Below are 25,485 nucleotides of genomic sequence, written 5' to 3'. Positions count from 1 at the left end.
TCTCGCTGGACCCGAGGTAGCCGCCACCGGTTTTTTTATAAAACCGTTCGGTTTTTTTAAAACCCTAGATCCGTTTTTTAGATCGGTTCATCGGTTTTTCTCGGTTTAATTATTTAGCGGACGTTCGTCCGTACGTTCGTTTTAACGAACGGTTTTCGTCGTTTAGCCGCAAACAGCGAACATTCGTTTGTTAGCCTGTTCGTCCATTTTTCCTTTTCTCGGTTTTTTCGCGATTATTTTCGATCGCGATTTCTGATCCGATTTTTCGTTCTTGTATAACTTTTCGCTCGTTTATCGGAATCAGGCGATTCAAGCGCCCACAGTTTCATCTCGAAACCCTATTTCCGTTTAACCAACTTAAACAAGTTTTTGCTACTGTAAAATTTGACTTAGGTCCAGATTAGTAAACGAAGCTTGTTTCTTTCGCTGTTTGAGTTTCGTTGCTTCGTTTGATTTGATTCATTTTGCAAACCGGAGTTCTTAAGTTGAACTTTCTGGTTAGATCTCTTATTTGAGTTTTACCCGTGCATTAGATGAGTGCTTATTGTATTCTTGTTTGTTTGCGTTAGAGTACCCGGAGTGCGCAGCGTGCTACTACGAGTCTCTAGGTTTCACGGATCATCAACAAGGCAAGTAACACTTTGATCATACCTCTTTACTACCCAGTTTTATTGCATTAGATCAATTCCCAAACAATTGCATGATTATGATCTGATTAATATGTGGGTTTTGGGAAGTAGATGAGGTAGTACGTATTGTCGTGTTTATTAAACGTTTGGGAGTTACTTCTACGTTTGCTTACATTGCTATGCCATGCTATGCTAGTAGACGTGGATTGGGTGAGTGTATCCATGAAACATGTGAGATTGTTATTTAATGGTTCAACTTAAGGTGGCAACTTTAATACACATCTGGGTGGGTTGAGGCACCTAGGGAACCCAGTGTTGCCTGCATTTTTGGAAATCCCGGGGTTCCGTGTGATTCTCCTATGGACCGCCACCCAGGCTCAAACGGGTCATGAGATTATTCATGCTAGAAACTTCCGTGTGAAGCCGCAAGCTACTATGGGCTCTAGCATAGTTGAGTATGTCGTGTGACCTCTTTTAGTGGTAGACCAGCAGATGTAGGGGATGTAGGTTGGTACTGTCTACCCAGAGTAAGGAGTTAATTCTTCTGAAAGACCGTGTCTCGGTCATCCGTTTTTCAAACATCATGTAGTGCGAGAAATCCAACGAAGGAGATCGAGTCTTGTGGGGAAGAGTGCACAAACCTCTGCAGAGTGTACAAGCTAACCATGATTAGCCGTGTCCCCAGTTATGGATGTTTTGAGTATCTAGTTTCTTGGATTATCATGTGAATCTCATCATGTTACTTAATTTAGTTTGATTGGGTTAATGATGATGCTTAATTGGGATTGAGTTGGAGGAACCTTCTCAATGTTTAACAACAACCATGATAGTTAAATAAAATTTATTCCTTTGTTGTAGGGAAAAACTAGCAGGTCCACCCGCGCAATTGCGCGGCTAGATTTGATATATGTTATAGATTTTAATAAATGATATGTTTATGCTTGCTAAGCCACATGGACTTGCATTTTCTTTTCTTTTTTACATTGTACAAAAGATCTCCCCTTATGCATTTTTCCTCTTCATATCATTGTTTGTGTTTTGGTTATCTGCATGTACTTCCTCCGTTTTGAAATAAGTGCCGTGATTTTAGCTTGAATTTAAACTAAAACCACAACACTTATTTTTGAACGGTGTGAGTATTATTCTAGTTTGGCCAACATTTTTTTGTGTGAATGCCCAACAACTTCTTTCTTTGTTTGTTTTTACTACATATTCCCAATCCATCATGAAATACTGAATTCCGTAGCTTCTATGTTTTTGAGAAGGTTCTATTCTATAACTAATCTCCCATAGTATATTCTGTAGCTAATATACCCTTTTGTAAAAATGGAATAAGAATTTAATACTATATAGGAGTGAATAAATTGAATAGAAAAAAATATTCGTTTTCACTTCATATTAGATACGGCCCATCTGAAAACGAAACAAATGCTAGAAAGTGCTTCCGCATTTTCCGTGTGTTCTGTGCGACCGCTCGCAGCCGTCCGATGCAATCGCGAGAGAGGAGCGTGTGACAGATGGATCGGAGGAAGTGGTGTGAAGTGGCACAGTTTTTTTTTGAGAAATAACACAGTTTTAATCTCGTACTGTAGTACTGTATTTTGCATCTGTACGTTTGTACTACCATTCATGCCTTTTGTCCATTCTTTTCTCTCGACGTGAACCCATTTCCCATTCTCGTTCTCCTCTCATTCATTTTCCTCTTTTCCTCCCCTGATCTAGGGATTCAGCCACAGTTCGTTGCTAGATCCATCAAGTGAGAAGGACGTGGTGAGTAGGATTTGCGGCAGAGTGTCGTGGTTCCAGTCTCTCGGCGGCGGCCGGTCTTCCAGCTTGACCACACGTGCCTGCTTCTCGCCGCCGCCGTCGACTGGATGGCCGTGAAGTTTGCCCCCCTTGAACCTGAGCGGTGGCTCTCCTCCAGGTAATCTCTCCTCTTCCCTTCCTTCTCCTTCTTTCCCAGATGCTTGGTCTGCTAGGATCCAGCAATTGCGTGGATTTTGGATTCTTTATGAGAAATCGGCTCATGGTCTCCTGTTATCATCTTCCTGCAGCTGGTGGAGATTTTTTCTGGTGTAGATAAGGAGATGTTTATGTTCTCCTCACCTTTCTCTACCTTTTTTTATCTTTGCATGGTTTCTTCTTACTCATAATTTTCATGCTCGCCAAAGGGAGAGGGTGTTCTATGGTGAGGTACTAATCAGAAGCCGGGAAGGACAAATGCAGAGAGGTGACCGATATGCGCATGGAGTTTTTTTAGGATCAAGCGAGCGAAGACTGCCTCAATTTATGTAAGAGTTACTCATATCCCCTGCCTTTTTGCTTACCTTGCGTTGTTTTGGGGAATTAACTTTTTTTCAGTTGACATTCTGCCCAACTTAGATCGTCTCTTCAACTTAGATTATCTCTTCAACACATCCGTATTAATTATATGAAGTTCCGTATAGCAAAAAGTGTTCAATAATTCATTGTTGTGTCTTGTCTGTACTACCTGCAACACCTATTATCTCTTCAGCACATCTGTATTAATTATATGAATACACATACATTTATTCGGCTGGGGAGGCTATGTTGATGCCTATTTTTTAGAGAGATTATTTGTAAGAGTGATAAGAGTGTTAGTGCGAGAGATATTAGTAATCACTATTTAGGTGGAATTTATTTGTGAACTTTCTCTTGAACGATCAAATATAGTACTCCCTCCGTTCCTAAATATAAGTTTTTTTAGAGATTCCAATACGGACTACATACAGAGTAAAATGAGTGAATCTACACTCTAAAACTCCCTCCGTTCCTAAATATAAGTTATTTTAGAGATTCTAATACGGAATACATACGGAGCAAAATGAGTGACTCTACACTCTAAAATATGTCTCTACACGTCCATATGTAGTCCGTATTGAAACCTCTAAAAAGGCTTATATTTCGAAACAGAGGTATGTAGCTATGTAAAAATATTCGTGCTTCAATTTTTTTAAATGATGATAAAAGAGAGATAAAAATATTCAGCGATAATATTTTGTGGAAAGATCAGACATATGTATATATAGTTAGGTTGTCTTCAACTCTATGTAATTTCACATGCATTGTCTATTCAAAATTCTAGTTTTGTTGACTTGATGAACTACATTGTAAACTAGAATATCCCTTTATAAAAAATATTCTTTGCGGCATCTTCAGTTGGACACTCTTTGCCGTTGATCAGCACCTTCAATCCTTCCTTATTTGTCACTCTTGATAATGCCACATACAGTTGTCCATGGCAGAATGCTTGCTTAGGCAAATATATTCCTACCTTATTTTTATAAGGATGTTATTGTCGTCGAGTATTATTTGCAATTCTTTGACGATCTTGGTGTACACTGTTGATTTATCATCATTGCATCTTGACGCACTTATCCTATTTGCAACCTCATTTAAATAATTATAGATGTACAGCTGTGTGAACCGAGGTTTGTCTGTACCTTCAGGTAAAAGAGTTCTGATGTGGTGGTAGTTCTGTCCATGCAAACGGAAAGCAGAAAGTTCTTTGTGAATTTTTATTTCCTTGTCCACAACTCCTCCCATCGATGTGAATGAAAACAACAAGTTGTATGACCTTATAATTCTGCCCTTCATTTCTTAAGAGGTTTCCGAGGTATGGTGGAGGCTCTCTTAGTGGTGGCAGATTGATTTTTCCCTGTTTGCAACATATTCCAAAGAGGGTTTCGTAGTTCCTTTGTTGAATTTAATATTTCTTCACACCATAGCAATGATTTGCAATATTAGCATTTGTATGTTGGCCTTTCAAACTTCCATGTCTTTCTATTAGCACTTGTTGAGGTTGTGGTTCTATTGTTGTCTCCAACATTGATTCTAATGTTAATTTTGTTGCTTTCTCTTCCTGTATGCTTCAATTCCTTATCTTCTTTAGCATTATCCTTTCTGAATTTTTTAGGAGCCCATGTGTTCGTATTTCTTCTTCCCTCTGCAGTCCTTGTCCGCTTTGTGATCCTTGAGTTTAGAGCTTGATATTTCTTTATTTTTGTATGGTGAGCTGCTAGCGCTTACGTATGTTGGACTGTCATCTCTGGAAATTTGATTTCGTCAGTGACATGTAGAGTTTTCTTAATAGTGTGCCACTTCACACATGTAAGTGCATTTGGAGATATAGAGACTAATAATGGAGGTGTCATGTACAGTACATCTGGAGATCAATATTGTTTATCTGGTATGGCACTGTAAATCAATAAGTGTTCAATTGTGTACCTCCTTTTGTAGCTTTCACACTCCTGTCATGGTAGTGTGTGGATGCCTGAAAAAAAACATGGTTTACAGTTCAGTCTCAGTAGGGTTTTGACATAGAAGATTAGAAGCAAGGTTGAGCTGAGATCAAATGCTGACATACCTGAAGAATTGCATGTGGATATTACCTGAGGTTGATGGTGTTGATGTCGTGTCTTCAGTTTGTTGGACGCTTCTTTGTGCCTTCGATCGTTTGGGCGTCGCAGGCGTATATTGGATGCAAGTTGCTGGAGTTGTTTCCATGCCTTCGATTTTTCGGCGGTCTTGTGTGTTCGATCGTCCTAAAGTCTTGATAAGAGAGCTATTAAGAAAGTGCATCATGGGTTAGACCCAAGAGTTGAATGTCGTCTTGTAAAATTATTGTTGAATGATGATTATGTGATATAAGCAAAAGGGATGAGCGTGTGGACATACCTCTTTTGTTTTCTGAGACTATGATCTAACAATTTTACTGATGTATCTTGAAGAATGGATTGTATTCTGTAGATTATCTGAGGCAAAAAAATTCTGGAAATATGTTATGGAAGTTAAAAATAATTTGCTGATTAAAAAGAGGAAATATATAATACCTTGATGCTTAATAATAAGAAAAAGAAAACTAAAGGTTTGCTTAGTTCATATGGAAATTGATAAATCTTGGGCTCCTTTGCTGACTCGTACACGTACGTGTGACCTTGAGTCCGACTCCTTTTCTCGTACATGGTCATGACTCTTGCTAGCCTTTTTTTTAGTTAATGATGACTCTTGATAGCCTAGCGTAATTAGATCATATGCAGCTCTTCCCGTGCATAGCATGTATACACGTGACAACGTGGTAGTTTAATATATTAGTACGTACACGCTAATATGTTACGTAATTTTTTTTAAATCTCAGCCATTATTTTCTTGATCAAACGGTGCAAATAATATTAGCATATGTGGATGAACATAATGGCTTATTTGTCTTCTGTCTTAATTATATAATAGATTGGCTTTATGCAAAACTGTAACCATAGAGCTTTTCCACCAGCCATATATGCATGTAGTGATAGCATTATTCTGTTCATTACTCTCTATGTGTTACATTGCCAGCATATTCCATGTGCCGACCTGTTTTCGGGCTGCAACGTTCATGTTGCAGACTTTTCACACAACGAGTAAGGTGCCTTAGGTCGTGATTTTATACACAGTGATGATGTTGGAGTTGATGGACTCGCTTTATCTTCCAAGCCTTCCGCTGTTATCGTTATTAGATGGCCTTAAGCCATATTTACTGTAATAAGTTCTCTTTTGAGACTTTTGATGTAAAAGTGTGTGATTGCTACTCTGTTATAAATCCTTCAAGTACTATGCATGTGAGCATTACCGATCCAGGGATGACACTGATGCACAGAGATCAGACTGTTTAAGGTCTGGTCGCTACAGGAAAGGGTGATGCAGCAATAGTAGCATAAGTATTTCCCTCAGTTTTTAGAACCAAGGTATCAATCCAGTAAGAGGCTCCTCAAAAGTCCCACACACTTACACAAACAAACAAAGAACTCGCAACCAACGTAATAAAGGGGTTGTAATCCCTTCACGGCCACTTGCGAAAGTGAGATCTGATAGAGATAGTATGATAAGATAAATATATTTTTGGTATTTTATGATATAGATTGGAAAAGTAAAGATGCAAATAAAAGTAGATTGAAAGCTTATATGATAAAATATAGACCCGGGGGCCATAGGTTTCAGTAGTGGCTTCTCTCAAGATAGCATAAGTATTACGGTGGGTGAACAAATTACTGTCGAGCAATTGATAGAAAAGAGAATAATTATGCGATTATCTAGGCATGATCATGTATATAGGCATCACGTCCGTGACAAGTAGACCGACTCCTGCCTGCATCTACTACTATTACTCCACACATCGACCGCTATCCAACATGCATCTAGAGTATTAAGTTCATAAAGAACAGAGTAACGCATTAAGAAAGATGACATGATGTAGAGGGATAAACTCATGCAATATGATATAAACCCCATCTTTTTATCCTCGATGGCAACAATACAATACGTGCCTTGCTGCCCTTGCTGTCACTGGGAAAGGACACCGCAAGATTGAACCCAAAGCTAAGCACTTCTCTCATTGCAAGAAAGATCAATCTAGTAGGCCAAACCAAACTGATAATTCGAAGAGACTTGCAAAGATAACTTAATCACACATAAAAGAATTCAGAGGAGATTCAAATATTTCTCATAGATAAACTTGATCATAAACCCACAATTCATCGGATCTCGACAAACACACCGCAAAAAGAGTTACATCGAATAGATCTCCAAGAAGATCGAGGAGAACATGGTATTGAGATCCAAAAAGAGAGAAGAAGCCATCTAGCTAATAACTATGGACCCGAAGGTCTGTGATAAACTACTCACAACTCATCGGAGGGGCTATGGTGTTGATGTAGAAGCCCTCCATGGTCGATTCCCCCTCCGGCGGAGCACCGACGAAGGCTCCAAGATGGGATCTCACGGATACGGAAGGTTACGGTGGTGGAAATAGTTTTTCGTGGTCGCCTTGGATGTTCTCGGGGTATGTGGGTATATATAGGAGGAAGAAGTAGGTCGGTGGCCGCTCGAGGGGCCCACGAGATAGGGGGTGCCTAGTAGGGGGGCGCCCTCCACCCTCGTGGCCGCCTCGACTGCTTCTTGACTTGCACTCCAAGTCCTTTGGATCACGTTCGTTCCAAAAATCACGCTCTCGAAGGTTTCATTCCGTTTGGACTCTGTTTGATATTCCTTTTCTTCGAAACACTGAAATAGGCAAAAAACAGCAATACGGGCTAGGCCTCCGGTTAGTAGGTTAGTCCCAAAAATGATATAAATGTGTAAAGTAAAGCCCATAAACATCCAAAACGGGTAACATAATAGCATGGAACAATAAAAAATTATAGATATGTTGGAGATGTATCAAGCATCCCCAAGCTTAATTCCTGCTCGTCCTCGAGTAGGTAAATGATAAAAACATAATTTTTGATGTGGAATGCTACCTAGCATAATTCTCAATGTAATTTTCTTTATTCTGGCATGAATGTTCAGATCCAAATGATTCAAAATAAAAGTTCATATTGACATGAGAAATAGTAATACTTCAAGCATACTAATCAAAGCAATCATGTCTTCTCAAAATAACATGGCTAAATAAAGTTCATCCCTACAAAACCATATAGTTAGGCTATGTTTCATTTTCATCACACAAAATACTCCCATCAAGAACAACCCCGGTTTCAGCCAAGCAATTGGTTCATACTTTTTAACGTGCTTCAGCCTTTTTCAACTCTCACGCAATACATGAGCGTGAGCCATGGATATAGTACTATGGGTGGAATAGAATATGATGATGGAGGTTGTGTGGAGAAGACAAAAAAGAAGGAAGTCTCGCATTGACGAGGCTAATCAACGGGCTATGGATATGCCCATCAACTGATGTCAACATGAGGAGTAGGGATTGCCATGCAACAGATGCACTAGAGCTATAAATGTTTGAAAGCTCAAAAAAAGAAACTAAGTGGGTGTGCATCCAACTTGCTTGCTCACGAAGACCTAGGGCATTTGAGGAAGCCCATCGTAGGAATATACAAGCCAAGTTCTATAATGAAAAATTCCCATTAGTATATGAAAGTGACAACATATGAGACTCTGTATATGAAGAACATGGTGCTACTTTGAAGTATAAGTGTGGAAAAAGAGATAGTAACATTGCCCCCTTTTTATTTTCTTTTTTCTTTTTTCTTTTTTTTCTTTGGGCCTTTCTTTTTTTCTTTTTGGCCTTTCTTTTTTCTTTTTCTTTTTTTCTTTGGGCTTTTTTTGCCTTTCTTTTTTTTATTTGGGGACAATGCTCTAATAATGATGATCATCACATTTTTATTGATTTACAACTCATGAATTACAACTCAAAACTAGAACAAGATATGACTCTATATGAATGCCTCCGGCGGTGTACCGGGATGGGCAATGAATCCAGAGTGACATGTATGAAAATTTATGCATGGTGACTTTTCCACAAATACGATGTCAACTACATGATCATGCAAGGCAATATGACAATGATGATGCGTGTCATGATGTTGAACGGAACGGTGGAAAGTTGCATGGCAATATATCTCGGAATGGCTATGGAAATTCCATAATAGGTAGGTATGGTGGCTGTTTTGAGGAAGATATAAGGAGGTTTATGTGTAATAGAGTGTATCGTATCATGGGGTTTGGATGCACCGGCGAAGTTTGCACCAACTCTCAACGTGAGAAAGGGAAATGCACGGTATCGAAGAGGCTAGCAATGATGGAAAGGTAAAAGTGCGTATAATCCATGGACTCAACATTAGTCATAAAGAACTCATATACTTATTGCAAAAGTTTTATTAGCCCTCGAAGCAAAGTACTACTACGCATGCTCATAGGGGGGAGGTTGGTAGGAGTTAACCATCGCGCGCCCCCGACCTCCACTCAAGGGAAGGCAATCAAAAGAGCACCCTAAGCAATAAATTTGTTACACAACTTTTACCATATGTGCATGCTACGGGACTTGCCAACTTTAACACAAGCATTCTTTAAATTCATAATCACCCAACTAGCATTACTTTATTATCACTACCTCCATATCTCAAAACAATTATCAAGTATCAAATTGATCATAGCATCCAATTCACTTCCTATGATAGTTTTTATTATACCCAACTTGGATGCCTACCATTCTAGGACCAAATTTATAACCATAGCAAATACCATGTTGTTCTAAGAGACTCTCAAAATAATATAAGTGAAGCATGAGAGACTAACAATTTCTACAAAATTAAGCCACCGCCGTGCTCTAAAAGATATAAGTGAAGCACTAGAGCAAAAACTATCTAGCTCAAAAGATATAAGTGAAGCACATAGAGTATTCTAATAAACTCTAAACAAGTGGGCTTCTCCCAAAAGGTGTGTGCAGCAAGGATGATTGTGGAAAACTAAAAGAAAATACTAATATCATACAAGACGCTCCAAGCAAAACATATATCATGTGGCGAATAAAAATATAGTTCCAAGTAAAGTTACCAATGAACGAAGACGAAAGAGGGGATGCCTTCCGGGGCATCCCCAAGCTTATGCTTTTGGATATTCTTGAATATCTTGGGGTGCCATGGGCATCCCCAAGCTTAGGATCTTGCCACTCCTTATTCCATAGTCCATCAAATCTTTACCCCAAACTTGAAAACTTCACAACACAGAACTCAACAGGAAATCTCATAAGCTCCGTTAGTGAAAGAAAGAAAAACCACCACATAAGGTACTGTAATGAACTTATTATTTATTTATATTGGTGTTAAACCTACTGTATTTCAAGTTCTCTATGGTTCGTACCACTTAATACTAGCCATAGATGCATCAAAATAAGCAAACAACACACGAAAGGCAGAATATGTCAAAAACAGAATAGTCTGTAGCAATCTGTAACCCTCGAATACTTCTGGAACTCTAAAAATCCTAGAAAAATAGGAAGTCCTGGGAAATTTGTCTATTTATCTACATCAAAAAGAATCATCGCAAAATCACGTTTATGTTAGTTAACAAAACTAATGTCGTGCACGCAAAGTTTCTATTTTTCAGCAGAATCAAATTAACTATCACCATAGGTTATCCTATAGGTCCTACTTGGCACAAACACTAATTAAACATAAAAACACATATAAACAGAGGTTAGATGCAAAATTTATTACTAAACATGAACAAAAACAAAAAATACAAATAAAATTGGGTTGCCTCCCAACTAGCGCTATCGTTTAACGCCCCTAGCTAGGCATAAAAGCGAGGATAGATCTAAGTAGTGCCATCTTTGGCACTCAATTCATAAGTAGCTCGCATTATAGATTCATAAGGTAATTTAATTTTCTTTCTTGGAAAGTGCTCCATGCCTTTGCTTATTAGAAATTGGAATCTAATATTCCCTTCCTTCATATCAATAATCGCGCCAATCGTTCTAAGGAAAGGTCTACCAAGAATAATAGGGCAAGAAAGATTGCAATCTATATCAAGAACGATAAAATCTACGTGGACCAAATTTCTATTTGCAACAATGATAACATCATTGATCCTTCCTATTGGCTTTTTAATGGTGGAATCCGCAAGGTGAAAATTTAAAGAGCAATCGTCAAGATCATGGAAACCTAGAATATCACATAAAGTTTTCGGAATCATGGAAACACTAGCACCCAAATCACACAAAGCATAACACTCATGATCTTTAATTTTAATCTTTATAGTAGGTTCCCACTCATCATTAAGTTTTCTAGGTATAGAAACTTCCAAATTAAGTTTTTCATCAAAATATTGCATCAAGGCATCAACAATATGTTTGGTAAAAGCTTTATTTTAACTATAAGCATGAGGAGAATTCACAACAGATTGCAACAAGGCAATACAACCTTCTAAAGAACAATTATCATAATTAAATTCCTTGAAATCCAAGATAGTGGGTTCAATGCTATTTAAAGTCTTGACCTCTCCAATCCCACTTTTACCAAATTTAGAATCAAAATCTAAAGTTGACTCATCTACAGTCCCATCATTGTTAAGATTCATATTGCAAAACAAAGATCTAATAGGGGACACATCAATAACTGTAAGACCTTCATCATTATTTTCATGGAAACTAGAAGAACACACCTTTACAAAGCAATCTTTCTTATCACGCAATCTATCGGTTCTTTCTTTGCACTCATCAATGGAAATTCTCATAGATTTGAGAGACTCATTGATATCATGCTTAGGAGGAGTAGATCTAAGTTTCAGAGAATCAACATCAAGCGAAAGTCTATCAACGTTCCTAGCCAAATCATCAACTTTAAGCAATTTTTCTTCAAGCAAGGCATTAAAATTCTTTTGAGAGATCATAAATTCTTTCACACTAATCTCAAAATCAGAGGGCATTTTATTAAAATTACCATAAGAATTATTGTAGGAATTTCCATAATTATTAGAGGAATTACTAGGGAATGGTCTAGGATTAAAGTTTCCTCTATAAGCATTGTTTCCAAAACAATTCCTACCAACAAAATTCAGATCCATAGATTCATTATTATTGTCAATCAAAGTAGACAAAGGCATATCATTGGGATCAAGAGGAGCACTCTTAGTAGCAAACAATTTCATAAGTTCATCCATCTTTCCACTCAAAACATTGATTTCTTCTATAGCATGCACTTTTTTACTAGTAGATCTTTCGGTGTGCCATTGAGAATAATTAGCCATAATATTATCAAGGAGTTTTGTAGAATCTCCTAACGGCATAAATTTTTTGTATAATCATCCATAAATTCAAACCATGAGTAGGGCAATTGCGAATCATCAATTTCATTCTTTCCCAAGATTGGGCAACATGCTCATGATCAAGTTGTATAAAATTCATAATATCGTGCCTAAGAGTGATAATCTTAGCGGGAGGAAAATATTTCGAGATAAAAGCATCTTTGCACTTGTTCCAAGAATCAATACTATTTTTAGGCAAAGACGAAAACCAAACATTAGCACGATCTCTAAGTTAAAACGGAAATAACTTCAATTTAACAATATCATTATCTGTATATTTCTTCTTTTGCATCTCACACAAATCAACAAAGTTGTTTAGATGGGTAGCAACATCTTCACTAGGAAAGCCAGCGAATTGATCTTTCATAACAGGATTCAGCAAAGCAGTATTGATTTCACAAGGCTCAACATCATTAAAAGGAGCAATTGGAGTACTAAGGAAATCATTATTATTGGTACTGGAGAAATCACACAATTTGGTATTATCTTGCGCCACGGCGACAAGTAATCCAACACACAAGCAAACAAAAAGGCAAACAAAAGAGAGAGGAGATTGGGAAAGAGAGGGCGAATAAAACGGCAAGGGTGAAGTGGAGGAGAGGAAAACGAGAGGCAAATGGAAAATAATATAAATGCGAGGGAGATGAGTTTGTGATGGGTACTTGGTACGTCTTGCTACGTCTTGAGCTTGCGTTGGTTTTCCTTGAAGAGGAAAGGGTGATGCAACAATAGTAGCGTAAGTATTTCCCTCAATTTTTGAGAACCAAGGTATCAATCCAGTAGGAGGCTCCTCAAAAGTCCCACACACCTACACAAACAAACAAAGAACTCGCAACCAACGCAATAAAGGGGTTGTCAATCCCTTCACGGCCACTTACGAAAGTGAGATCTGATAGAGATAGTATGATAAGATAAATATGTTTTTGGTATTTTATGATATAGATTGGAGAAGTAAAGATGCAAATAAAAGTAGATTGAAAGCTTATATGATAAAAGATAGATCCGGGGGCCATAGGTTTCACTAGTGGCTTCTCTCAAGATTGCATAAGTATTACGGTGTGTGAACAAATTACTGTCGAGCAATTGATAGAAAAACGAATAATTATGAGATTATCTAGGCATGATCATGTATATAGGCATCACGTCTGTGACAAGTAGACCGACTCCTGCCTGCATCTACTACTATTACTCCACACATCGACTGCTATCCAACATGCATCTAGAGTATTAAGTTCATAAAGAACAGAGCAACACATTAAGAAAGATGACATGATGTAGAGGGATAAACTCATGCAATATGATATAAACCCCATCTTTTTATCCTCAATGGCAACAATACAATACGTGCCTTGCTGCCCCTGCTATCACTGGGAAAGGACACCGCAAGATTGAACCCAAAGCTAAGCACTTCTCCCATTGCAAGAAAGATCAATCTAGTAGGCCAAACCAAACTGATAATTCGAAGAGACTTGCAAAGATAACTTAATCACACATAAAATAATTCAGAGGAGATTCAAATATTTCTCATAGATAAACTTGATCATAAACCCACAATTCATCGGATCTCAACAAATACACCGCAAAAAGAGTTACATCAGATAGATCTCCAAGAAGATCAAGGAGAACATGGTATTGAGATCCAAAAAGAGAGAAGAAGCCATCTAGCTAATAACTATGGACCCGAAGGTCTGTGGTAAACTACTCACAACTCATCGGAGGGGCTATGGTGTTGATGTAGAAGCCCTCCGTGGTCGATTCCCCCTCCAGCGGAGCGCTGACCAAGGTTCCAAGATGGGATCTCGCGGATACAGAAGGTTACGATGGTGGAAATAGTTTTTCGTGGTCGCCTTTGATGTTCTCGGGGTACATGGGTATATATAGGAGGAAGAAGTAGGTCGGTGGCCGCTCGAGGGGCCCACGAGATAGGGGGCACGCCTAGTAGGGGGGCGCCCTCCACCCTCGTGGCCGCCTTGACTGCTTCTTGACTTGCACTCCAATTCCTCTGGATCACTTTCGTTCCAAAAATCACGCTGCCAAAGGTTTCATTCCGTTTGGACTCTGTTTGATATTCCTTTTCTTCGAAACAGTAAAATAGGCAAAAAAACAGCAATATGGGCTGGGCCTCCGGTTAGTAGGTTAGTCCCAAAAATGATATAAATGTGTAAAGTAAACCCCATAAACATCCAAAACGGGTAATTTAATAGCATGGAACAATAAAAAATTATAGATACGTTGGAGACGTATCAACCGCCGACATCTGCGGAGACTTGATCTTCGACGGATTAGAGCCCATGTTAAGTGCGCCAAACAGTCATGATGAGCATGACTTAGATCTGCCATCGGATGGTGTTCGGGAGATCACACCTGTAGCCGCCTCGGCTCTCAGTCCGAAGCGGATCGCGTCATCCGAGGACGTGTGGATGGACCCCGCCACGGAGGCAGCACACTCAGCGGTGATAGAGCCGAACATAGACTTCGCCTCCAATGAGGTCTGTGTCATCAGACCCTCGGACTCGTCTCTGGCCATAGGCTCTGAACCGCGCACATCCGTGCCTACCGCACCTAATTGGGCACCGATCATGGAGTTTACCTCCGTGGATATCTTTCAGCACTCGCCCTTGGGCGATGTACTAAATTCATTAAAATCTCTCTCCATTTCAGGAGACTCTTGGCCGTACTATGTCTGGCTTGAGTGGGAAGCGGACGACAAAGAAATTCGTTCCCCACCCACCACCCACTTAATAGCCACTGTCGACGACTTAACCGACATGCTAGAGTTCGACTTCGAAGACATCGACGGTATGGACGACGATGCCGGAGAAGAACAGGAACCACCGCCCAAAGGGCACTCGACAGCCACCTCATCACATGATATATATATGATGGATACACCCAAAGAAAGCAATGGCGATGAGGCAACGGAGGATAACCCTCTTGAGAAGCAACCAAAGCGCCAACGTCGGCGCCGCTCTAAATCTCGGCACAGCAAAAACAATGATAACGACACAAGAAAGAATAATACCCCGGTCGACTCCAAAGGTAACAACGATCCCATGGACCCAGCGATGGAGCAGGATGAGCCAGGGGACGGTGAACATAGTCTGGGGCCGCTGTCCGATCACAGCTATGCCGAAAATAAAACTTATAAACCTGTATCCGGAGAGGAGAACAGTCCGGACGACGATGCACTCATCATCCCAAAAAAGCACTTGGAATAAGAAGACCTCCACAAAAGGCTTATCGCCACCACGAGGAGCTTGAAGAAGCAGAAGAAAAGGCTTAAGGCCGCGCAGGATACACTCAACCGCAGATGGAACAAAGTGTTTGACACTGACAAAAAATACGGTGGCGATCGCCACACCAAGAGCTACCCAAAGCGCAAGATGCTGCCCGAATTCGATGATGAAGCCATAGAGCCCATCCCGCAGAAAAATAATACGGCCGATTTGCCGGACCGACCACCCCATGGACGAGGAAGAGCGGCTCATGATGCCGCGCACAAGTCAGCACACGATCTACGTGAGCACCTGGACAAAAGAGCCAGTATGGCCAGGTCCATCTATGGATCTAGGAAGCGTGCTCCTACGCAGGATCACGGTCACCAAAACGACTTCACTGATCGAATACCAGCTCGGAATCAACAACGAACACTACATCCATCAGAAACATGCCACAACACATCAAGATATAGGGGTGCCGCGCACCCCCTGTGCTTCACCGATGAGGTACTGGATCATGAATTTCCAGAGGGGTTTAAACACGTGAACATCGAGGCATACGACGGAACAACAGACCCTGTAGTCTGGATTGAGGACTTCATTCTTCATATCCACATGGCTCATGGAGACGATCTCCATGCCATCAAATACCTACCCCTCAAGTTGAAAGGACCAGCTCGGCACTGGTTGAAAAGCCTCCTCGAAAACTCCATTGGAAGTTGGGAGGAACTTGAGGATGCTTTCAGGGCTAATTTTCAAGGGACATATGTCCGACCTCCGGATGCAGACGTTTTAAGTCACATAGTCCAACAACCCGGAGAGTCAGCCCTTAAGCTTTGGAACAGGTTTCTCACTAAGAAGAACCAAATCGTTGACTGCCTGGACGCTGAAGCCTTAGCGGCTTTCAAACATACTGTCCGGGACGAATGGCTTGCCAGACACCTCGGCCAGGAAAAACTCAGGACAATGGCAGCCCTAACAAGCCTCATGACCTGCTTTTGCGCATGTGAGGACAGTTGGTTGGCCCGCAATGGCACCAGCAACCCAGGCACATCCGAAGTCAGGGACGGCAATGGGAAGCCTCGACGCAATAAGAATAAACGTCGGAATAATGAAGACAGCCCAGACAACACAGTGGTAAATGCCGGATTCAGGGGCTTTCGACCCGGTCAGCAGAAAAATCCATTTAAAGGCAGCAGAGATGGACCATCGAGCCTAAACAAAATTTTAGACAGATCATGTCAGATTCATGGCACCCCAGAGAAACCTGCGAATCACACCAATAGAGAATGTTGGGTCTTCAAGCATGCCGACAAGCTAAACGCCGAACACAAGGGGAGGGAGCCGCCAAGTGAAGACGAGGATGAACCTCGCCAGCCGAACACTGGGGGATAGAAAAAATTTCCACCGGAGGTCAAAATAGTAAACATGATTTACGCAACCCACATACCGAAGAGGAGGTGCAAACGTGCACTCCGAGACGTATACGCTATAGAACCCGTCGCCCCAAAATTCAACCCATGGTCGGCCTGCCCGATCACTTTCGATTGCAGGGATCATCCGACTAGTATCCGGCATGGAGGTTCGGCTGCCTTGGTGCTCAACCCAATAGTTGACGGATACCATCTCACCGAGTCCTCATGGACAGCGGCAGTAGTCTTAATCTGATATATCAGGACACTGTTTGCAAGATGGGGATAGACCCGTCAAAAATCAGCCAAAGCAATACTACCTTTAAAGGAGTAATACCAGGCGTAGAGGCCCGCTGCACGGGCTCTCTGATACTAGAGGTTGTATTCGGTTCGCCCGACAACTTCTGAAGCGAAGAACTAATCTTCGACATCGCTCCATTCCGAAGCGGCTACCATGCACTACTCGGAAGAACGACCTTCACTCGTTTCAATGCAGTTCCGCATTACGCTTTGTAACGCCTCGGATTCGATGCGCCAGGTGTCTGCCAGTTATTCACCGTCGTTGCCATGTCATTTGCTTGCGTGTTACATTTTATCATGTCATCATGTGCATTGCTTTGCATACGTGTTCGTCTCATGCATCCGAGCTTTTTCCCCGTTGTCCGTTTTGCAATCCGGCATTCCTATGCCCTCCGGCGTTCCCCTTTTGACTCCTGTTGTGAGCGAGTGTTAAAATTTCTCGGAATGGCCCGAGCCTTGTCAAGTGGCCTTGGTATAGCACCAGTAGACCGCCTGTCAAGTTTTGTGCCATTTGGAGTCCGTTTGATACTCCAACGATTAACCGGGTAACCGTAAAGCCCCTCTCTATTTGCAGCCCAACACCCCTCCAAACTGGCCCAAAACCCATCTAACTCCCCTCCATGCTCTCGGTCGTTTGATCACGATCGTGTGGGCGAAAACCGTGCTCCATTTGGACTCTCCTAGCTCCCAGAATATATAAATAGGTCCTCCCCTTCCATTTTCGCGGATGAATTCCCCAAACCCTAGATTTTTCCCCTCCGCGCCGTGCCGGACATGTCCGTCCCCGGCCGGACGCGTCCGCCGCCATCCCTCGGCGAATTGCCAGCCGCCACGTCGCCCGCGCCGCTCTCCACCGTGTCGGCCCGCTCGGGCCCGAGGCCGGCCCCCGCGGGCCCATCTCCGCGCCGCTGCCAGGATCCAACGCCGGCGCGCCTTCGCCCGCGCCCGTCGCGACTCCGGCCATCGCCGCCCGAGCCCGCGCCCCCGCCGCCGTGCCGCCTCCCGCCGGCACCGCGCCGCCGCGGGCGCCGTCCCGCGCCGCCGCCAGGCCCGGCTGCCGCCCCGCGCCCGCGTCCCCACGCTCGGCCTCCGGCAGCACGCCGCCGCCGCCTCTTCGCCGGCGACCGGCCGCGAGCGCCCCACCGCCGACGTCCTCAGGTCGCCCTGACCTCTCCGGCCTCCTCCTCCTCCTCCCGCAGCTCCGGCGAGCATTCTCCGGCGATCCTCGGGAACCGCGCCCCGATCTGGATCTGAGATCCGAAGGTTGACTTCCCCCCTCCAAAATTCGTCTAAGTCCCCAGTCTGTGTAATTTTGATGCCCTGTTCAACGCATCATATCTCTGCATCCGTAGCTCCGTTTCGTGCGTGTAATATGTCAAATTGTTCGTCTCAACGAGTGCATCATTTCATTCCATTGCATCATATTCATTTGAGGTCATCTTGATGCCTGAATCATCGTTGCAAGTGTGCTTCATAATGTTTTCTGCTGTCTGCTTACAGAACGAGCTCTTTTGTCATTTTTGCCATGATTGATGTGTGCATCATGTGAGGTTGATGTCTGCATGTGTTTTGATCTATGCCATGCCATCTTTGCAGTGGTGCTTACCATGTATTTTTGTGATCAATGTGGTGACTAGCACAAGCATGCAAACTAGGCATCATGATGTTGCTGATTTTAGTCCCTGTTCTGCTGTTATTTTGATGCCATGTAAACTTGTTGCTACAGAGAGATCCATGCATATTTTGAGATACTTCAGTAAGGGTGTTTTGAACATATGGTTATTGTCTATCCATTCATGCCCTTGTTTGCAATTATGGAGTAGTCTAGCATGTCATTTTCATGCTCTACTTTTGCTTCAAAATGTTTCCTGGCAGATTGTTTACATGTTATTCAATTTGGCCAAGCTTGTTGTAGTTGATCCTTGCATGCTATGAACTTGTTCTTGCCTTGGATTGTTACATAGACATGTCTTCTTGATGATGCTATGCTTATATTGTCATGCAATGACTTGTGGTGAGTGTATCGAGCTTGTTAAGTAGTGTACTTGATGTTGCTGTTTTGCTAGGCTGAATCTGTTATTTCGTGATGCTATGTAAACCCGCTTCTACAAATCATTGTATGCATAATCTGGAGATGTTCACTAAATATGTTTTGTTCTACATGTCATGATCTATCCATTCATGCCCCTGGTTGCAATTATAGCTTGCTGTAGCTTGTTCATATCTTGCTCCAAAGTTGCTTGATAATATTGCTGTCAGCCTGTTAACATTAAGTTCAGTTGTTTCCATGATTGTTGCTAGTGATCCATGCACCCTATGGACTTGCTCTTGCCATGCTTAGCTTCACAAACACGCCTTCTTACTGTTGGTTGCCTTCCCATGCCATGTATTGCTCTGTAGTGAGTTGCACAAGCTCACCAACATGCCTTCATAATTCTGTTTCTGCCATGTTTGAATCTGTATTATAACTTGCCATGTTTACGTGGGTGCCATTATATTTTCTGATCCTTTTTGGCTTATGGTCAGTAAGGGACTCTTGTTCTATGAATTTAGTAGTATCATGCCATGCCTTTGTTTGCCATGATAAGTTCCTGTAACATGTTGTTTGATAGCTCTAAACATTACAACATGATTTTATTTTCTGCAAAGTCTGCAATTGTTATTACTTGCAATCTTACCATGTGTGTTTGAGCATGTTCTAGTGATTTCTAGAGATAGCTGAGTGTTCATGTTTTGTAATGCTTTACCTGTACATCATGTTCATGTCTTTTGTTTTCATGTTGAGGTGCTGTAGCATGTTGTTTTGATGCTCGCAATATGCCTAGTTGCTATTTTGGACAGCTTGTCCTTTAAACTTGTTTCATGTGTGTGTGTTGAACCGTTGCTCCGTTTTGAGTGTGCTCTATATGAAACTTGCTTAGAATTGCATGTAGCTTCATATTATCATGTTGCATCCTTGTTTTGAGGTGTTTTCTTGATGTTTGAGTGCATTTTACATCAATGCCATATTTAACTTGTTTTGCTCATACCTTCTAGGCCGTAGCTCCGAATTAAATGAACTTTATATGTAACTTGACTAGAATCTCGTGTAGATAATCTTGGTGCATCCTAACTTGCTGCTTAATAACTTGAACATAAGGTTTATTCAGATCTGGACCAACTTCCAAATATGCATATGAGGACTTACCGGTATTGTTATATGTTGTTCCCGGCCTCATTTAAACTTGCCTTGATGTGTTGTTCTTGTTTTGCATCATCTCTTGCCATGAGTAGCTTCATGTAGCTTTTTCATTCATCATGCTTGGTTGTGCATCATGTCTTGTTCATGTGTGGTGTGTTTACTATGTTGTGTGCTTCTTTTCGATAGTTCCTGTTTCGTTGCGATCGTGAGGATTCGTTCGTCTACGCTTGGTTCGTCTTCGTGGCTTCATCCGTTCGTCTTCTTCATGGACTCGTTCTTCTTCCTTGCGGGATTTCAGGCAAGATGACCGCTACCCTGGATCTCATTACTATCATTTCTATGCTAGTTGCTTCGTTCTATCGCTTTGCTGCGTTACCTATCTTTTGCTCATCAAGCCTTCCCAAATTGCCATGAACCTCTAACCTTTGACACCTTTCCTATGCAAACCATTGCTTGGCTATGTTACCGCTTTGCTCAGCTCTCTTATAGCATTGCTAGTTGCAGGTGAAGTTGAAGATTGCTCCATGGTGGACAGGATTTTGGTTGGGATATCACAATATCTCTTATATTATTAATGCATCTATATACTTGGTAAAGGGTGGAAGACTCGGCCTTTTGCCTAGTGTTTTGTTCCACTCTTGCCGCCCTAGTTTCCGTCATACCGGTGTTATGTTCCCGGATTTTGCGTTCCTTACGCGGTCGGGTGATTTATGGGACCCTCTTGACAGTTCGCTTTAAATAAAACTCCTCCAGCAAGGCCCAACCTTGGTTTTACCATTTGCCTCACCACCACCTAGTTTTCCCTTGGGAGTCGCTCTCTCGAGGGTCATCTTTATTTTAGCCCCCCCGGGCCAGTGCTTGTCTAAGTATTGGTCCAAACTGAGCAGCCTGCGGGGCCACCTCGGGGGAACTCGAAGTCTGGTTTTACTCGTAGCTTGACTTATCCGGTGTTGCCCTGAGAACAAGATATGTGCAGCTCCTATCGGGATTGTCGGCGCATCGGGCGGCTTTGCTGGTCTTGTTTTACCATTGTCGAAATGTCTTGTAAACCAGGATTCCGAGTCTGATCGTGTCTTCCTGGGAGAAGGTATATCCTTCGTTGATCGCGAGAGCTTGTCATGGGCTAAGTTGGGACACCCCTGTAGGGTATAATCTTTCGAAAGCCGTGCCTGCGGTTATAGGCAGATGGGAATTTGTTAATGGCCGGTTGTAGATAACTTGACACCAGATCCGAATTAAAACGCATCAACTGCGTGTGTAGCCGTGATGGTCTCTTTTCGGCAGAGTCCGGGAAGTGAACACGGTTTCTGGGTTATGTTTGACGTAAGTAGGAGTTCAGGATCACTTCTTGATCATTACTAGTTGACGACCGTTCTTCTTGCTCTCTTCTCGCTCTTATTTGCGTATGTTTAGCCACCATATATGCTTAGTCACTGCTGCAGCCTCACCACTTTACCCCTTCCTTTCCCTTTAAGCTTTGCTAGTCTTGATACCCATGGTAATGGGATTGCTGAGTCCTCGTGGCTCACAGATTACTACAACAACAGTTGCAGGTACAGGTTGTGCGATGATCATGACGCGAGAGCGATGCTTGCTTGCATTGAGTTCTTCTTCTGCTTGTTCTTCGATCAGGGGATAGGTTCCAGGTCGGCAGCCTGGGCTAGCAGGGTGGATGTCGTTTGAGTTTCTGTTTGTGTTTCATCCGTAGTCGGATGATGCTCTGATGTATTGGGATGTTGTATTCGTGTGGCATTGTATGCCTCTTGTATGTATCCCCATCTATTATGTAATGTTGATGTAATGATATCCACCTTGCAAAAGCGTTTCAATATGCGGGTCAATCCTTGGTGGGACCTTCGAGTTCCTTTAGGATAGGGTCGCATATTGGGCGTGACATGCTTATCTTAAATTTAAGATGTCCGGTCCACGTGGCGTCATCACAATTGGCGGAAATGCAGAGCGTTCCTTGCATGCGGAAGAATATGTGGCGGCTCTAGCAGCCGAACCACTGAACGGCCTCCCCAGCCTGAATAAATGATCGATCATCAAGACCACGGACACGGTTAGACGTGTCTGGCATACCACTAGTTGTAGCAGCCCAGATAAACCTGAGCTTGGGTCGAGGGATACACCACCATAAGTGGTGCTAGGGGCTGCCTGCATGTAAAAAGGGTCCATAGTTTGGCTCGACCCTATTAATACAATAATAGATTGAATTCTCATGGTTCATTGAGAATAACCAACTTTTCGCATGATCACACCGGATTCTTTCACCTGGATTTTTCCTTTTTACACATGATCATCGTGCAACACCCTTCCAGGATACGGCACAACAGAGACAAAGGCGCAGACGTGCAGCAGGGCCCCGTTCAAAGGTTTATTTTTAGATTAAGACCCTATGTAAACCTTTTTTATTGTCTCTTGTTGCTTCACCCCCCCGGGCATTTAAAACAATCGAGAGGGACACTGGCGTTATTGGCATTTCGTCACGCCATATTAATGCACGTACCTGGATATTCAGGGCTCATTATCAAGGGCGGTACTCAGCCCAATATATGTTATAAAGTCCGAATACCTTCGGGAGTGTTCGGCGTCGCGAGTTTGGCCTTATATGCATCAAGTCCGAATCATTTCTTTGGTCAATAGTTAGGTTTGCCCGGCTCCCGTGTTTTGCTACCTTACGTTCCGCTCTATCGGCTAAGGTGGCACCGGGAGAACTACTGCGATTGTGCCCTGGTTCATCTGGATGAGCCCCTCAGTAGAGAAAGCCGAAAACTGACTGTCATGATAAAGCCAGAGACTGGTCAACCACTCGATGACTCAGTGGAATCTTCACGATTCCTCCGCTTTAACGAAGGACCGGTTTTCCCGGTCACGTACATACACGCACCATATTTGGCTGAACGCGGATGTACCAGGGGCTATATAGTAGCCCCACCGTCAAACTCCTATGGCTAAGTGAAAGTGTTAAAGCTATATAGTCCGATTGCCTGGTTCACCGCGCTATCACCTCCTTAACGGACCAAGACGTTGGATCAAGTGTGATTACGCGCTTTACCGAACACCCCCGCATTATATGCGTGGGGGCTGAGGCCGACGACTGCAAACTTTCAGGTTATATACACACATACATAAACGGCCGCACAGGAGGCACTCAATGCTTTACAGGCAAAAGTAGAAATATAGCCTTTATAATCAAAATAGCATTGTGTTTACAATCAAGATACATGTCACTGGAACATGGTACTCTTTGAGCACCGAGCCTCTATTGAACATGCACCTTCTAGGACTTCTTCAAAATAGTGCTCGGGCGAGTACTGACCCCCAGGTGGACCCCTGGTCGCGATTTCGGTGGCCTCCATCTTCGCCCAATATGTCTAGACATGGGCAAGAGCCATCCGCGCACCCTCTATGCATGCCGACCTCTTGACATCGTCGATATGCGGCACAACAGAAAGAAATTGTTGCACTAAACCAAAATAACTATCTAGACTTGGTTCCTTCGGCCAAAGATGATCCACGACAGAATTCATGGCAAGCCCGGACAACCTATGGAGCTCGGCCCGCTCGGCCATTTTCTCATTCAACAGCAGCGGACGCCTTGGATTACTGAACTACGACCAGAACAATCTTTCCACCTCATGATCTTTCTAATCTTTGAAATACTCAGTCGCGTCAGTAGCACTCTTTGCTAAATCCAAGTATGCGTCTGCCGAACTCAACAATTGATCAAGAGGGCCATACTTCGGATCGCCGAACTTCATCCGCAATAAGAACGGCTTCCCAGCCGCGATATCTCCGGCTTGACGGAGCTCCTCCCGCGCTGCTCTGATTTTAGAGCGCATTTCCTTGGCTGCTTCTAAGGCCTTCTTCAAGTCAGCCGCTTTCGCTTGGCTTTCCGTTTCGAGGAGCTCATAGCGGCTGTAGGCATTTTGCAGCTCAAGAGCCATGTTGGCTATTTTATCTTCGCTCTGGCGATGAGCAACCTGTTCGGCTTTTGACTCTTCGGCTGCCTTCAAGGCAGCCGCATCGCTTCTCCTGGCTTGTTCCTTGGCTCGGGCAAGTTCTGCTTGAAGGGTCTCCATGGCGGCAGCTCCATCTGCAGTCAAAGCATATTATAAATACTAGCATCATGCTTCTCTTAATATTTGCTGACCACCCGAATATACATACCCTGTGCCTCGTCAAGCCGCTTGTTCACAAGCTGATGTCCGCATCCGCCACGTCTAGCTGCTGCCTCAATTCGGCAAAATCAGCAGTCTGGTCAGCCGCCGGACCTTCAGCCTTCTGAGCATGAAAGCAGCGCTATCATTACCTGAGACTATGATCCTCTGCTCGCCTCCTCCGGACGGCAACCAGAGTCTTAGGGGCTACTATCCATACAGACCACACCTAGCGTGTGCGGTACGGTCAAAAATTACTTTGCGTGGCTCAAAGCCTCTCAGTAGGCTCGTAAAAGCTTCATTCAAACCACTTTTAGTGGATGAAATCCTCTCAACCACCATACCCATTATGGTATGGTGTGCCTCTGACATAGCCGCTTGCTCCAGAAGACCCATTAATGTGTCCGGTTGTACACCGGATAATCCCGGGCTTTTTCTGTTGGTCTCCTTAGGAGCCGAGAACCCCGGGCTTCGGGCGGCCGAAGAGTTACCTTCTGGCCTATGCGGATCAGGAGAGATCCTCCGGGATGACACCTCAGGGTTGTCCGCCTCATGAGGCAGGGAGGCAGGAGGAGGCGTTTCGCTCTCCATCATCTCCGCAAGAAGATCCCCCGAAGATGAACTTTGTTTTTTTGACCTGGTAAGACGAACTTTGTTGAGAACGGCTATGAGCTGGCCTGGAAAACATATGTCTCCGTTATTATTCTCAAGAAAAAGCAGGGCATATTTACTAATGTACCTTTGTTTACTTACAGCTCCGCTGACGGCTGGCCCCCTTGTGGGCGCTGTGCGGCAAGGATGCCCTCTGGGGTAGGGCCCCCTGGTGAGGGTTTCTTCCCTCGTTGGAAACTTCCGTTTCCAAGTTTTCAGGGGCGGCCCTTTTCTTCCCATGCGGGGAGGGGATTTTAGATTCACCTCCCCGATCACCCTCCTTCGCGGAGGCACCAATTCCCCCAGTCTGGATGTGTAACGTATGAAGGCCGCTTTTGG

The 25,485-nt window shown here is 43.1% G+C and overlaps 1 long non-coding RNA gene across 1 annotated transcript; it reads left to right on the top strand.

Moving 5' to 3' along the window:
• The first annotated feature begins 2,279 nt into the window (after positions 1-2,279).
• Positions 2,280-5,316, top strand: LOC119340144. The gene is made up of 3 exons (XR_005164414.1): positions 2,280-2,553; positions 2,684-2,920; positions 4,100-5,316. It is a non-coding gene; the product is annotated as an uncharacterized LOC119340144 (long non-coding RNA).
• Positions 5,317-25,485: the final 20,169 nt, after the last annotated feature.

Source organism: Triticum dicoccoides, chromosome 7B, assembly GCF_002162155.2.
Source record: "Triticum dicoccoides isolate Atlit2015 ecotype Zavitan chromosome 7B, WEW_v2.0, whole genome shotgun sequence".
NCBI lineage: Eukaryota > Viridiplantae > Streptophyta > Magnoliopsida > Poales > Poaceae > Triticum > Triticum dicoccoides.
The sequence above is the reverse complement of the archived record's forward strand: the minus strand, read 5'-3'. Positions and strand labels throughout refer to the sequence as shown.